Source organism: Rana temporaria, chromosome 7, assembly GCF_905171775.1.
Source record: "Rana temporaria chromosome 7, aRanTem1.1, whole genome shotgun sequence".
Classification (NCBI taxonomy): domain Eukaryota; kingdom Metazoa; phylum Chordata; class Amphibia; order Anura; family Ranidae; genus Rana; species Rana temporaria.
The window spans coordinates 19,963,989-19,978,185 of record NC_053495.1 but is presented as its reverse complement, the minus strand read 5'-3'; the positions used below and the strand labels follow the sequence as shown (position 1 = coordinate 19,978,185).

The following is a 14,197-nucleotide window of genomic DNA, read 5'->3' as shown; positions in this document are numbered from 1 at the left end:
TGGGAACCCTACTGCGCATGCGCAAGGCCCCGCTTCTCTCTCCTATTGGACCGGTAGCTAGGGAGCTCCGTAGTGACGTCACGTGCCGCGGCCCAGACTCCCGGAAGTGGGAAATTATACCCGTAAAAAAGACAGGCATCCTGTTCCCCTCCCCCCGAAAGGTGCCAAGGGGATGGGGGGGAATCGGATGAGCGGAAGTTCCACTTTAGGGTAGAACTCCGCTTAAAGCAAGCCAATACTAGGGATAAAATAGCTAAAGTAAGAGTCACGCTGTATACCAGATACCATAAGATGTCGGCTTCTAATTTTTCAGCATTCCTTTCTGTCCTGATCCGCAGCCTTCTGAAATATGCAAATACAAACTTTCAAAAAGTTGGATATTTGCATATGACTAAGTAAACCCCCCCTAATATGACCAAGCTCACACCTGGTGACTAGCTGCTCAGTCAACAATGGCTACTTTGAGGAAGGATGTACTAGTGATTGGGACACCAGATAAAGCCTGCAAAAGGTAAAATTTACATCCTGGGTATACCAGTTTTACCAGGTTGGCGTTTATGATGGGTTTACATTAAAGTAGTCCTCCCTGGGAGTTTTGTTTGGCAGTGGGCTGCCCCTTCACATACATAGTAGCGGTGAAGCTGCACTCTTTGAAGCAACAATGGATGTCCTCTCCCCGGCTGGGAGACCGTGACTGTAGGACAAGCTCAGCATGGTTGAATGAAAACCTTTGCAGCTATGGCGACCTGTGACATACTGTAAAGAGGGGTAATGATCCAAGAGGAGGCCTTTTCAGGGGTTGCCTCGAAGGGCTTGTTCATATGAGTGATTCGGATGTGCAGTCACATTGGAATCAGCGCACTCATCTCAAGAGGGAATGTATTTTCACAATTACTAAGCACAAGGGGGTTCATTTTCTATTTGAAGGCCAAGCCCAGCCAGAACCTTTTCCCTGTTTTGGATAGTGTGGAAGAGGGTTAGACCCTTCGTCAGATTGAGGAATTTAACTCTTAATTTTTGGCAGCAACCTCAATGCATTTAGGCCTCTAGATGTGGTGAAGACAACATGTGAGGTTCAAACCGAGCATCAGAATGGAGAAGAAAGGGCATTTAAGCGACTTTGAACATGGCATGGTTGTTGGTGCCAGACGGGCTGGTCTGAGCATTTCAAAATCTGCTGATCTACTGGGATTTTCACACACAGCCATCTCTAGAGTTTACAGAGAATGGTCCGAAAAAGAAAAAAAAATATCCAGTGAGCAACAGTTCTGTGGCAGAAAATGCCTTGTTGATGTCAGAGAATGGGCAGACTGATTGGAGATAATAGAAAGGCAACAAACTCAATTAACCACTCGTTATAACAAAAAGGTATGCAGCACACCATCTACGTTTGCACAACACATCCAACCCTGAAGATCGGCTACAGCAGCAGACTACACCAGGTGCCACTTTGGTCAGCCAATAGGAAATTGAGGCTACAAGTCGCACAGGTTTACCAAAATTAGACAATAGAAATTTGCAAAAACAATGCCTGGTCTGATTCGCATCATGGACATGCAGTCAAAAAAATCTGCATCAACTGCGTGATGCCATCATGTCACTATGGACCAAAATCAGAGGAATGTTTCCAACACCTTGATAAAATCTATGCCATGAAGATTGAAGCCAGTTCTTAAGGCAAAAGAGGGTCCAACCTAATACTAGCAATAAAGTGGCCACTCTGGACACCACCGCTCAAGCCTGGTGCCTGCCCACTTCCAGTATTAAGTTAGGATTTCCCAGGCTCCACCCTTACACGTTACGTCACAAACCCTGTGACTTCAGAAGGAGGATACATACAATACATGCAAATACCGCAGTGCAGTTTTAATGTATTTTTAAATAAAATTAAGAGTTTCAAGGAAAGCACCATGATCATTATGAGGAAGGAAGGAATCCTCAGCTTGCAGTACAAGGTGGAAAGTGTAATTGGGGTAAAAAAGGGGAACCCCCAATTGGAGAGCCATTCTGACCATTTTCGTTTTTTTGGACTCCTTGTTCACCAAGACAAAGTGAGGGGAATATTCCCAGTTAGGGACACATACAACAGTAAAAACCCAACAAAGGTTCTACCTCAGTGGTTGTGAACTTATTTGGCATTAGCTGAAAGAATGGTGCCCCATCGTTGGCATCACTGGGAGGAATATCGCCCCAATATCATTGTTTATGTCCATCGACAGAATTGTGCATCAGTGGGATGAACAGTGCCTCAAAGGCCAGATAAAAGGCAAGCAAGCAAAGAGCCACAACCGGGGGAATGGGCCACAGTTTGGAGACCACTGCCATAAAAGATAATACAAAACTGGCAACAGATTACATGAGGCTAAAATAAATTAATGCTAGAACCCCAATGTTCCCACCACAGACTTCTGGGGCCCGAGGGCTGCACATCATGTACCAAAGGGCTGCATGCGGCCCATAGGTCACAGGTTGGGCAATAGGGCTCTTTACTTTCCCCTATGCTTTCCAAAACTTTTGTCTAGAGGCCTTGGTCGATGGGCTTCATGTGGATTCTGCATTTCCATACAAGTGTACGGGTAGGCAAAACCCACTGGAAGCATGTCCTCAAATAGAGGTCACATGCAACGGTCAATGAATTCTGAATGACCCAAAAAGCATCTTAAACTGAGGACAATCGACAACAATGCAAACACAGCTCCACAACGCCTTTATTCATTAAAATGTATTCTGTAGGATGCTCTCCGCTAACTTATCTTTCCGCTGAGCACGGCTCTTGTCTTTTCAGCAGATTGGCTGCATACAAGTTCTGAATCCCCTGGACCCTTTCTGCCTGAGAGGGCCCCAGAGGAGGTATCGGCTCAATAACCAGCCAGCGGGGGGGCAGCGCCTTCGTGTGCGTGTAAGCCTCATCTCTCCCTTGATGTCTTCACTGCGGTGCTCTCCTGGGCTTTCCCATCTCCCTGGCTGAGCAGCAGACATCTCTATAACAGGAGTAGGCAGCTCTGACTACTGATCCATATGCTCAGCAATAATAACATGCAGCTATTATTTATAGACAGCTGAGGAAGAGGAACCCTGTGCTAAGAAAAAGCAGAGGTTTACAATACAGAGATACACTGAACGACATAAGCAGAATGGTGAAAGACGGATAAAAAGAAGTAGAAAGTGACGTGTATTTTTTATTTTATCTGTCCTTTAAAGTCAATGTGCAAGCCTTGCTATCGTTTTTCATAAGAACAATGTAAATAGCCTGAATAAAAAAAAAGTGATAGTTTGTTTAGAAAACTCTGTTCCCATGTGCAATTACCAATATACATGGGGGCAGCCATATTTGTTTATTACGCAAGCAGGTTCTGCCTTCCAGAGCTGCGCTACACTACACCTTTCGATGCAAGCCTATGAATTGGTTGACTTACTGAAAACAATGCCCTCCCCCAGTGTCTGATATTTTATCTCAACAGCTGTTACGCAATCACCTTATTTACTATTTTGTCTGCTTCTGGTTGCTAACCTACAATCTCCACTTAATTAAAAAAAATAAAAAAAATAAAAAGTAGAGGAAGCTTGTAAAAAAACGTGAAAGTCACATAAAAATTCTTTAAAGCCCAACCCTGGGCCATATCTCCCCTCTCCCCCCCCCCCCCCCCATGTCAATTACCCTTTTCTCATCTGTTCTTGAATCCCTTTAGGACAAAGCATGTTTTTCTTTTTGAGATCTTTTAGCGTGCTTCACTTTGTCAGACAGCTTCTATTTAAGTGATTTCTTGATTCAACAGGTCTGGCAGTATTCTGTCCTGGGTGTGGCAAGATATTTTTTTAACCTGGCTTTCCAAAAAAATTGGTTAATCATGGGTTTATTCATGATCTAGCAAGGGAGGGGTGCAATTACTTTTTCACTTCAATACAGGGCATTTTCACCCCCTTCCTGTCCATGCCAATTTTCAGCGCTGTAACGTTTTGAATGACAATTGCGCGGTCATGCAAGACTGTACCCATATGACAATTTTTCCCCCCCACAAATAGAGCTTTCTTTTGGTGGTATTTGATCCCCTCTGGGGTTTTCATTTTTTGCTCTATAAACAAAAAAGAGCGACAATTTTGAAAAAAAAATAAAACTAAATATATAAATCCAAATATTTGATTTAATTATCGCAATTTAAAAAAATAAAATTGTTAAGGCCGATATGTATTCTTCTACATATTTTTGGTAAAATCACAATAAGCGTAGATTGGTTTGCGCAAAAAGTTTTAGCGTCTACAAAATAGGGGATAGATTTATAGCATTTTTATAATTTTTTTACTAGCAATGGCGGCGATCTGCGATTTTTATCGTGACTGATATTGCGGGGGAATTTTCCGACACTTGACACAGCGATTAGTGCTATAAAAATGCATTGATTACTGTGTAAATGTGACAGGCATGGAAGGGGTTAACACTAGGGGGCGATCAATGTGTTCCCTAGGGAGCGAGTCTAACTATGGGGGGGGGGAGGAGACTGACTAAGGGAGGTGACCGGTGTCCCTCCCTGACAGGGCGTGGATCTGTGCGTTTATACACACAGATCCATGGTCCTGCTCAGTTACTAGGCAATCGCAGGTGCCCGGCAGACATCATGGCCGCCGAGCACGCTCATCAGGTGCCCAGTGACACGGCGACGTGTGCACGCCCCCTAGTGGCCTGGGAAGGAGAAGACGTCATGATGTCTACCCAGAACGAAAGCCTCATCGTCCCACCGTCATATGACGGTGGGCAAGTAGCGACGCAGTGCCAAATTGAAAACAAAAAGTGCTCTGGTCAGGCAGGGGGGTAAACTGTTGGGGGCTGAAGCGGCTAATCCAACAAAAAGAAGCTCATGGACTTCGAGTGACAGGCATTTTGCTTCAGCCGACAGAACGCGTGAACAGAGACCATTGAAAGGAATGGGGTTTAGCGTGTTGAGCATTTTAGAGCTATAAAAAAGTCACTCAGATGTGATCGGGGACAGAGCTCTGAGAAAAGCGGTTATAGGAAATCCATACAGTTCTCATTTCAGGCACTTCCATACAGCAGACTGGGACGGTTTCTTAGTGCCATCGCATAACAAGCGAACAGAAATATATAGCGCAATCCCCAGGGTGCAAGCTCCATATAAACCAAGTGACAACACAAACCCATCGCCACGATACAGCATCCCGACGGCACAGGCCTTGTTAAACAATTATTCATTGCCTGACATCCACAAATATCTTTTTCCACAACACGAGGGTTCAACTTGAGTAAGCGCAGAGATCTAAGAATGTTGGAGTGGCAAGGCCGTCTCTGCACAGGGATTCGCACCACCATGCTGACCTTTAGATAGCATTGCAAACCATTCCTTATTAGCGGCGATTGTTTCCTGCGAGGGCTCATTGACACCATCTGCACTGATGTGAACAGGCGGACGCAGGCTCAAAGGAAGGACACACAGAAAACTGATGTGCGTTGGTATGGCCACTTGTGTTCATTCCTTTTCCTCAAAATTCTACAAATAACCCCCCATAATGACAATGTGAAAGAAGTTTGTTTGAAATCGTTGCAAATGTATAAAAAAATAAAAAATAAATCCCATGTACATAAGTATTAACAACCTTTGCATTGACCCTAAAAACTAAGTTCAGGTGCTTCCTGTTTCTACTGATCATCCTTGAGAAGTTTCTTCAGCTTGGAGACCACCCGTGGTAGATTCAGTTGATGGGACATGATTTGGAAAGGCACACACCTGTCTATAAAGTCCCACAGTTAACAGTGCATGTCAGAGCACAAACCAAGCCATGTAGTCCAAAAAATTGTCTGTAGACCTCCGAGACAGGATTGTACCAAGGCACAGATCTGGGGGAAGGGTACAGAAATTTCTGCAGCATCGACGGTCTTAATGAGCTCAGAGGCCTCCATCAGTAAATGAAAGTTTGTAACCACCAGAACTTTTCCTAGAGCAGGCTGCCCGGCCAAACTAAGCGATCGGGGGAGAAGGGCCTTCGTCAGGGAGGTGACCAAGAACCCGATGGTCACTCTGACAGAGCTCCAGCGTTTCTCTGTGGAGAGAGGAGAACTTTCCAGAAGAACCACCATCTCTCCAGCACGCCAATCAGGCCTGTATGGTAGAGTGGCCAGATGGAAGCCAATCCTCAGTAAAAAAGGCACATGACAGCCGGTCTGGAGTTTGCCAAAAAAAAAACAAACACTTGAAGGACTCTCAGAGCATGAGAAACAAAATTCTCTGGTCTGATGAAACAGATTAAACTTTGGCCTGAATGGCAAGCGTCATATCTGGAGGAAACCAAGCACCGCTCATCACCTGACCAACACCATCCCTAGTGAAGCATGGTGGTGGCAGTATCATGCTGTGGGGATGTTTTTCAGCATCAAGAACTGGGAGACTAGTCAGGATCAAGGGAAAGATGAATTCAGCAATGTACAGAGACATCCTTAATGAAAACCTGCTCCAGAGCGCTCTGGACCTCAGACTGGGGCGAAGGTTCATCTTCCAACAGGAAAACGACCCCAAGCACACAGCCAAGATAGCAAAGGAGTGACAACTCAGAATGTCCTTGAGTGGTCCAGAGCCCAGACTAACTTGATTGTACATCTCTGGAGAGATCTGAAAATGGCTGAGCACCACACGCCCCAGCCAATCTAATGGGGCTTGGGAGGTCCTGCCAAAAAAAAAGAAAAAAAGGGAGAAACTGTCCAAAAATAAGTGTGCCAAGCTTGTAGCATCATACTCAAAAAGACTTTAGGCTGTAATTGGTGTCAAATGTGCTTCAACAAAGTGCTGAGCAAAGGCTGTGATACTTCCGTACATGGGATTTTCATTGTTTTTATTTAATACATTTGCAAACATTTCAAACCAACATCTTTCACATTGTCATTATGGGGTATGGTTTGTCAAATTGAGGAAAATAATAAAAATGTAACCCATTTTGGAATAAGGCTGTAACATAAAATGTGGAAAAAGTGAAGCGCTGTGAATACTTTCTGGATGCACTGTATGTGTGACAGGGAGACAACGCAGGAGAACGGCTAGGAGACAGGGACAGAGCGTTGTCACCTTATAACTGGAAGAACCTGAAAGCAGAACTGGGGGTTTATTTACCTTTGCAGTTGGGAGGGGGGGTTAAACCACACGTAATGTACAAACACTGCTCCAGGTCGCCCACCTTGTGTACGAGCTTCTTAAAAGGAACACTAAAAGTTTGTTTTTATTAGATCAATTGATTGCTGTAAGCTAGAGCATTTAAATATCACATACATCGTTTTTCCTTTTGACCTCCAAAATACAGTAATCCAGGTTTGAAAATGCCATTTTCGGTCTCTCCTCTTCTTGCTTTCCACCAGTATCTGAGCCGTTTTGCATGGTGGAAAGCAGAATGTGCTCACCCCCTCCCTATGACTACAGCCCTGCGTGAAGATGCTCTCTTATCCCTCACAGGCATGGAGGCTAAGCCTAATGGGAACAGAGGTTCCCATTAGGCCATGACATAGCAAGAATGAATGGGCACCGCAAACCAGGAAGTCAGTGAGAATAATGATTCAGGAGTGACGGAGGTGAATAAAACGGCTCAATTTCAACAGGTATCAAACTAGTTATAATGCAAAACATTACTTTTTTTTTTTAATCCAGAAAAAAAGTTTATTGAAGCACCAATATAAGCTTACAAACATCGAGATTACTCTCCGGTAGAAAAATAAGCAGCAATGCATTACAAAATCTTGCAAAAAACAAACCATACCACTGCACCATCCACATGCATGTCATTAGCCAATCCCGGCCCGCCCAGTCTCCACCTTCCAGTATATATGTCCCCCGTATCTCGCATACCGAGCCCGGTACAATGCCATGAATCAGGTTTAACTACTCAGACCCAACAGCCTACCCGTGACCAGATCCACCAGGGCTAAGCCCGGTACATCCAGCCACGTGCCCCACATCTTCTCAAACTTCTGGGAGCAACCCCTATGTTGGTATATCACCTTCTCCTTCCTGAGCATTTCCCCCATTGTTTTGATCCACTCCTTTAGACTAGGAGGTTCCTCCGATATCCAATGGGACATTATGAGCTTGCGAGCCAAAAATAGAGACCTGATAACAGCCACTCTAGTACCCTCCTCCCACTCCAACTCTTCCAATATAAGGAGCAAACAATGTTTTGGGTTAGTAGGCAATGAGATCTGGAACACCCTGCTAATGGTGTCTACTACTGCCTTCCAATATGGGTGGAGCTTTGGGCATCTCCACAGTAGGTGAATCAAGTCTCCATGATCCCTCTTACACCTGGTACATACTGGGGTGGGCCGTAGCCCCATCGCAAACAGTCTATGGGGGGTGTAATACACCCTCAGCAATAAATACAGTTGTGACACCTTATGAGATACATTCAGAGAGCAGATAGGTACCGCTTGGAGAGCCTCATCCCACTGTTCACCGTCCATCGGGCCCACGTCTCCCTCCCACTTGGCCCTCACTCTTAGCGGGTGTTTGGTCATAAAGCTGCGCAGCAGCATATTGTAGCATTGTGATATAAATCCCTTAGTATTAGCCGCTCTTGCAATCAGATTAAACAAAGGGGTAGGGGAGGGAAGCCACTCAGAAGTATCACCCTGGGCCCTCACTGCATGACTAAGTTGCATATAGTAAAACTTCATTGACTGTGGGGGCCCAAAAAGACTCTGCAGAGCCTCAAATGAGAGCAGATTCCCATTGTGAAATACCTGACCTAAGTGAGTTACCCCATATCTCCTCCAAAGCGCCCCGTGCTGTAGCTTAGCCAGTTCAGGGTATCAATCATTTGACCAAATGGGACTATAGTCCATGAACCCTGACACTCCCTGCAGATACCTAGCTTTGTTCCAGACTTTTTGAATAAGGTTATAGGTCGGGTACTGTTTATTCGGCTTCCCAAAGGCCAGTGCTTCCAGGGCAGATGCCACTGACCCCCTCTCAACTGTGTGTAGCATCACCATTTCTGAGGAGCCCAAAACATTACTTTTTACTTTATCAGCTACTGTCAGACTTTAATTTAAGAGGAAAATATTTTTGTCTTTACAACCCCTTTAATGCAGTGCAGGTCCGATTTGCACCCATCAGATGAGGCACAAATATGCAAAGAGGTTGATCGCTCACCAATTCACAGAAAATCCAAAAATGTATGGATCATAATTCACGATAAAAAACATCACAGCCCAAACAGGAAAGTAACGCGTTTTACACAATATGCGGATATTGCATGAAATGCGTTAACTTGTTCCCGACCTGTTTGAGCTGCGATTTTCTATTTTTACCACGGACTGTTATTAATAAACTTGGATTTTCTGTTTATTGGAGCGCAGATACATGTGGAAAAACCACGAGGTTGAACTACGCTTTTACCGACTTCCCCAACCACATCTTTTAGCTGCAAAGGCAATTGCCAGGGGTGTGTACATGCAAATCAGGAATTATACCCTGTCACACCTATCCAAGTGAACGGGGCCAAGTTGAGATAGAATGAACACAAGTGTAGTGCGTCATTTTAGGGGGGGGGGGGGGGTAACACAGGCAGCAGGGTGGTGACATATTGCCTCTTCACCGCTTGTCAAACACCTCTAAAAAGGGATCCCAACGTAGATCGCTTTTCACAGGAGAAGCAGTCTTTGCCGCAAGTGTAAATTAACCCTTTTTAACACCCCCTCCCTTCCCAAGTGGAAGTGCTGAATGACGCGTACCTGGTCCTGCAGCCTCCTGGGATAAGTATATCACATCTGCTAGGAGGATGCAAGAATGGCACACAAAGCTTTGGCTCTTGCTGCGGTCAATCAAATCATGTCCCGAGGCAGTGGGAGGGGGCGAGGCTGAGACCCACTGTCTGTCTATGGATGCAGGCAGCGAGGCTCAGGATCAAGCCTGCAGGTGTACCACCATAGGAAGTGGCTTCTTATGGTGGTACACCAAGAAAAGTTAGAGCCTGGAGTGCAGGGGGGGGGGGGACAACCCTAAGGCCCCTTTCACATTGAGACGTTTTTCATGCGGTACAGCGATAAAAATAGCGCCGCTAAACCGCATGAAAAATCATGCCCTGTAGTGTTCAATGTGAAAGCCAGAAGGCTTTCACACTGAAGCAGTGCGCTAGCAGGAACGCTCCAAAAGTCCTGCTAGCCGCATCTTTACTGCGGTATAAAAGAGCGGTGTGTTCACCGCTCCTATACCGCGCCTTCCCATTGAAATCAATGGGAAACCGCGGTAATACCACCCGCAACGCGGGCGGTATTAGCCCTTTTTCGGCCGCTAGCGGGGGTTAAAACCTCACCACTAGCGCCTGAATATCGTGGTAAATACGACGGTATAGCGGCGCTACAAATAGCGCGGCTATACAGTCACCGCGGCTCCACGCCTCAATGTGAAAGAGGTCTAAAAGAGGATTGGGGCCGCTCCGTGCAAGTACGTATCATAAGATTATTAAAAAAAATAAAAAATTACCCTTTACAATCACTACAAAGTTAGAGGAATTTGCCCTTTGTGTCTTGCACTACATACTAGCACATTATGAAAGATTTGCCCATCAAAGAAGGCCTCAACGCGCAGGTGCTGCCATCTTCTCCTGGTCTTCCTTCTCGGTTCCCTTGTCCGGCCGCTTGAATGGCCGGGCTGCGATGACATCACTCCCATGCACAGGAGTCACTTCATCAGGGTACAGAGCTGGTGTCCCAAATCTATTCTGAGCTGCGCATGCATGGCTCAGTGTACATTACTGCTGGAAGGCGGGGGGGGGGGGGGGGGGCATTTATGACAGAAGAGTCTGTTTGATAATTGGGGTCAATTTAAACTGTATTAAACCCAAAATGTTATAAAAGTCACCTCTGCTTCCAGAATCATGCCTGAACTCTGCATGTTGTCCACACACTCCTCCCACTTTTGTACACAGATACAAGGGAGGCAGCGTGGCCATCTGTCAGGGTGGAGGCTTCCTTGAGTTGAAGCCCCCCCCATTCTCTGCGCCTTGTTGTCCCTTCTCCCGTGGCTGCCGTTTACTCCGGTATTTTTGTTCCCTCTCTCTCTCTCTCCTCGGAGATCTGCTGGATTGGAGGGCTGACATAGCCATCTGCCTCCATGGAAACAAGAGTATGATTCTCATTTATTTTTAGGAAAAAAGCGTTGCAGTGATTCCAATGCATCTGAAGGCACGGCGTAGCAGCGATGGCCTGGAAGGCCCTAGTTACACATGCGTCACACAATCTGACGGGTTGCTCTAATGAGCGTCTTAACCATGCCAGCGCCGCGAGGAGAAGAGACACATTCCATGGGAGACGCCAAAAGCGTTGAGGTGTTCGTTACGAAGCCAAGGAAAGAATTGCATAACGATGGCCTACACGTTGCGTCTTTTAGAGCAGAGCAACATATAAAGAAGCTTAGGGCAGAACTCTAATACGAAATAATAAAAAAGAAAAAAACAAAAACAATGAAGTTAGTGGGGGGGGGGGGGGGGATTGCGCCGCAGTACATACACCAATTCAGAGCTGCCCCTCACAGCACTTTAAGTCACAACTTTAGTGTATAAGTGACAAGTGATGGCGTCTTGTTTTACTTTGTGTAAAGCTATATAAAAATCTATTTGGATTTTTTTTAATTACAGAATTATACCGTATTTATCGGCGTATATCGCGCACTTTTTTGTGCAAAATCTTGGGTGCGCGATATACGCCGACACCCGCGCCGAGTTTTGAATACTGCGCCGACATATACCGAGCACACTCGGGTATAGTCGGCCAGTCTCGGCTTCTTCCGCGGTCACGTCCTGGACGTACAGGACGTGAGCGCGACAGTTGCCGAGCCTGCCCGAGTGTACTGCGCTCGGTATATGCTGGCGCAGTATTCAAAACTCTGCGCGGGAAACGAGCGGGGAGGACGCCGCAGAAGGACGCCGGACCCGCTGAAGAGGACGCCGGACCCGCCGCAGAAGGACACCCGAAGCCGCAGAAGGACGCCGGACCCGCCGAAGAGGACACCCTAAGCCGCAGAAGGACGCCGGACCCGACGAGGCCGCCGATGGACGCCGCGCAAGACACCAAAACTGTAAGTACAAAAATAACTTTTTTTCCACAGGATTGGGGGTCACTTTAGGGGTGCGCGGTATACGCGGGAGCGCGTTATACCGCGATAAATACGGTATTTGTATTGTTTTTTTTAGACACACCTACTTTTTTTGCACTTTTGCTGGTTGATATTGAATTGTCGCACTACTAATTGATGAAAGTCTAACCACTTAAGCCTCGGACCAAAATGCAGTTAAAGGACCAGACCCCTTTTTGCGATTCGGCACTGCGTCGCTTTAACTGACAATTGCGCGGTTGTGCGATGTGGCTCCCAAACAAAATTAGCGTCCTTTTATCCCCACAAATAGAGCTTTCTTTTGGTGGTATTTGATCACTTCTGCGGTTTTTATTTTTTGCGCTATTAAACAAAAATAGAGCGACAATTTTGAAAAAAAAAATAAAAAAATAGTTTTTCGGCGGCCGCTAGGTGGCGTTTCCGTCGAATTCCGCGTCGAGTATGCAAAATAGCTAGTTCCGGCGATCCACGAACGTACGACCGGCGCATTTTTTTACGTCATTTGCGTTCGACTTTTACCGGCGTATAGTTAAAGCTGCTGTTATGAGGCGTACTCAATGTTAAGTATGGCCGTCGTTCCCGCGCACAATTTTGAATTTTTTACGTCGTTTGCGCAAGTCGTTCGCGAATAGGGATTTGCGTAGAATGACGTCACCGTCGGAAGCATTGGCTTGTTCCGGGTTAATTTCGAGCATGCGCACTGGGATACCCCCACGGACGGTGCATTCGCAGTTAAAAAACGTTCTTTACGTCGGGTCACGACGTATTATCATAAAAAACACGCCCCCATCAGAGATTTGAATGGCGCGCCATTACGCCGCCAAAGATACACTACGCCGCCGTAACTTACGGTGCGAATTCTTTCAGGATTGGAAAAAAAAAAAAAAAAAGTTACGGCGGCGTAGTGTATCTTCGATACGCTGCGTCCGGCGCAGAGGTACGTGGATCTGCCCCTACATTTATTGCACAGATCCACTGTTGTCGCCATCACTGGAGTTTATGTAGACAGGAATTGGCTCCAAGGAGGCTGCAGAATCGCATTGAGATGCAATAAAAGATGAAAAATAGGTGAACAATATTTAATGGAAAAGAAAAGATGATAGCATTGTTACTTGGGTATGCAGCGTTTTAAGAAACTCAATCTGAACCAGTTGGGGTTTAGGCTGCATTCACACCTAGGCGTTTTCACGCAAAACGCCCGCCGGTATGGCAGCCTGCAATACGCTGGAGGGGCGATTTTACATTGTCGGCTATGGAGATGGTTAACATCACCACGCCGAAACGCCTGAAGCTCAAAACAAGCCCCGGACCTTTTTTTCAGGCGGCTTTCGGCGTTCAGCCATAGCCGACAATGTTGATCACCCCTCCTGTGTATGTTACCGCGGCGTATTTTACTGCGCTTTGTCGCGGCAAACCGCGGGACAAAAACGCCGCAATTTGTCGCGGTAAAATACGCCGCGTTCAGGTGTGATTGCAGCCTTAGATGTGCTGTAAAATTAGGTTGGAAGTAATAATTAAAAACAAACAAAAACATTTAGAAATCCTAACCTATTCAAAAAAGGGGGGGCTTCAGGTCACAGACAATCCTCGGAGAATGCGAAGGGTTAACATGGTAAATGAGGGGGTGTGGAGAGAAGGGAGTCGCAGAAAAAAAAGAATCTAATTATTGCAATGTGCTGAGGAATTTTCTTCCCCGCTACCTGGCTGTTCTAAGCTGCGGCTGAAAGTGGTTGCTAGGAAACGGCATCGTTGTGCAGACACCGAGGTCTCATTGGATGATGGGCGACCTGCAGAGGAGCAGGATCAAGGGGCTGGGGGGGGAATTAAAAATAAAACAAAGCCAGATTTATCACCTATGTTTAAATCTTGCGCAGAGAGGCGATACGGCTGTAGGAAGCAAATTGTATGTATAACCCAAAAACTTTTTTTGGGCTAGAGAAGGGTTAGAACCCCCGTCAGGTTTTTTTGCTTATTTTGCTGAAACATCCCAGCTAGGTAGAGTCACCCTCTCCATTTCTCTTGGCGATCATTTTCACCAGGACAAAAAAATTAAAATAAAAAAAGAAGAAATTACAATTTTCCAGATGTCAACAGGC

The 14,197-nt window shown here is 46.0% G+C and overlaps 1 protein-coding gene across 1 annotated transcript in view; it reads right to left on the bottom strand.

The window, feature by feature from the left end:
* CAMK1 (calcium/calmodulin dependent protein kinase I) overlaps nucleotides 1-14,197 on the bottom strand; it is a 142,105-nt gene that overhangs the window by 47,730 nt on the left and 80,178 nt on the right. The window lies entirely within an intron of this gene.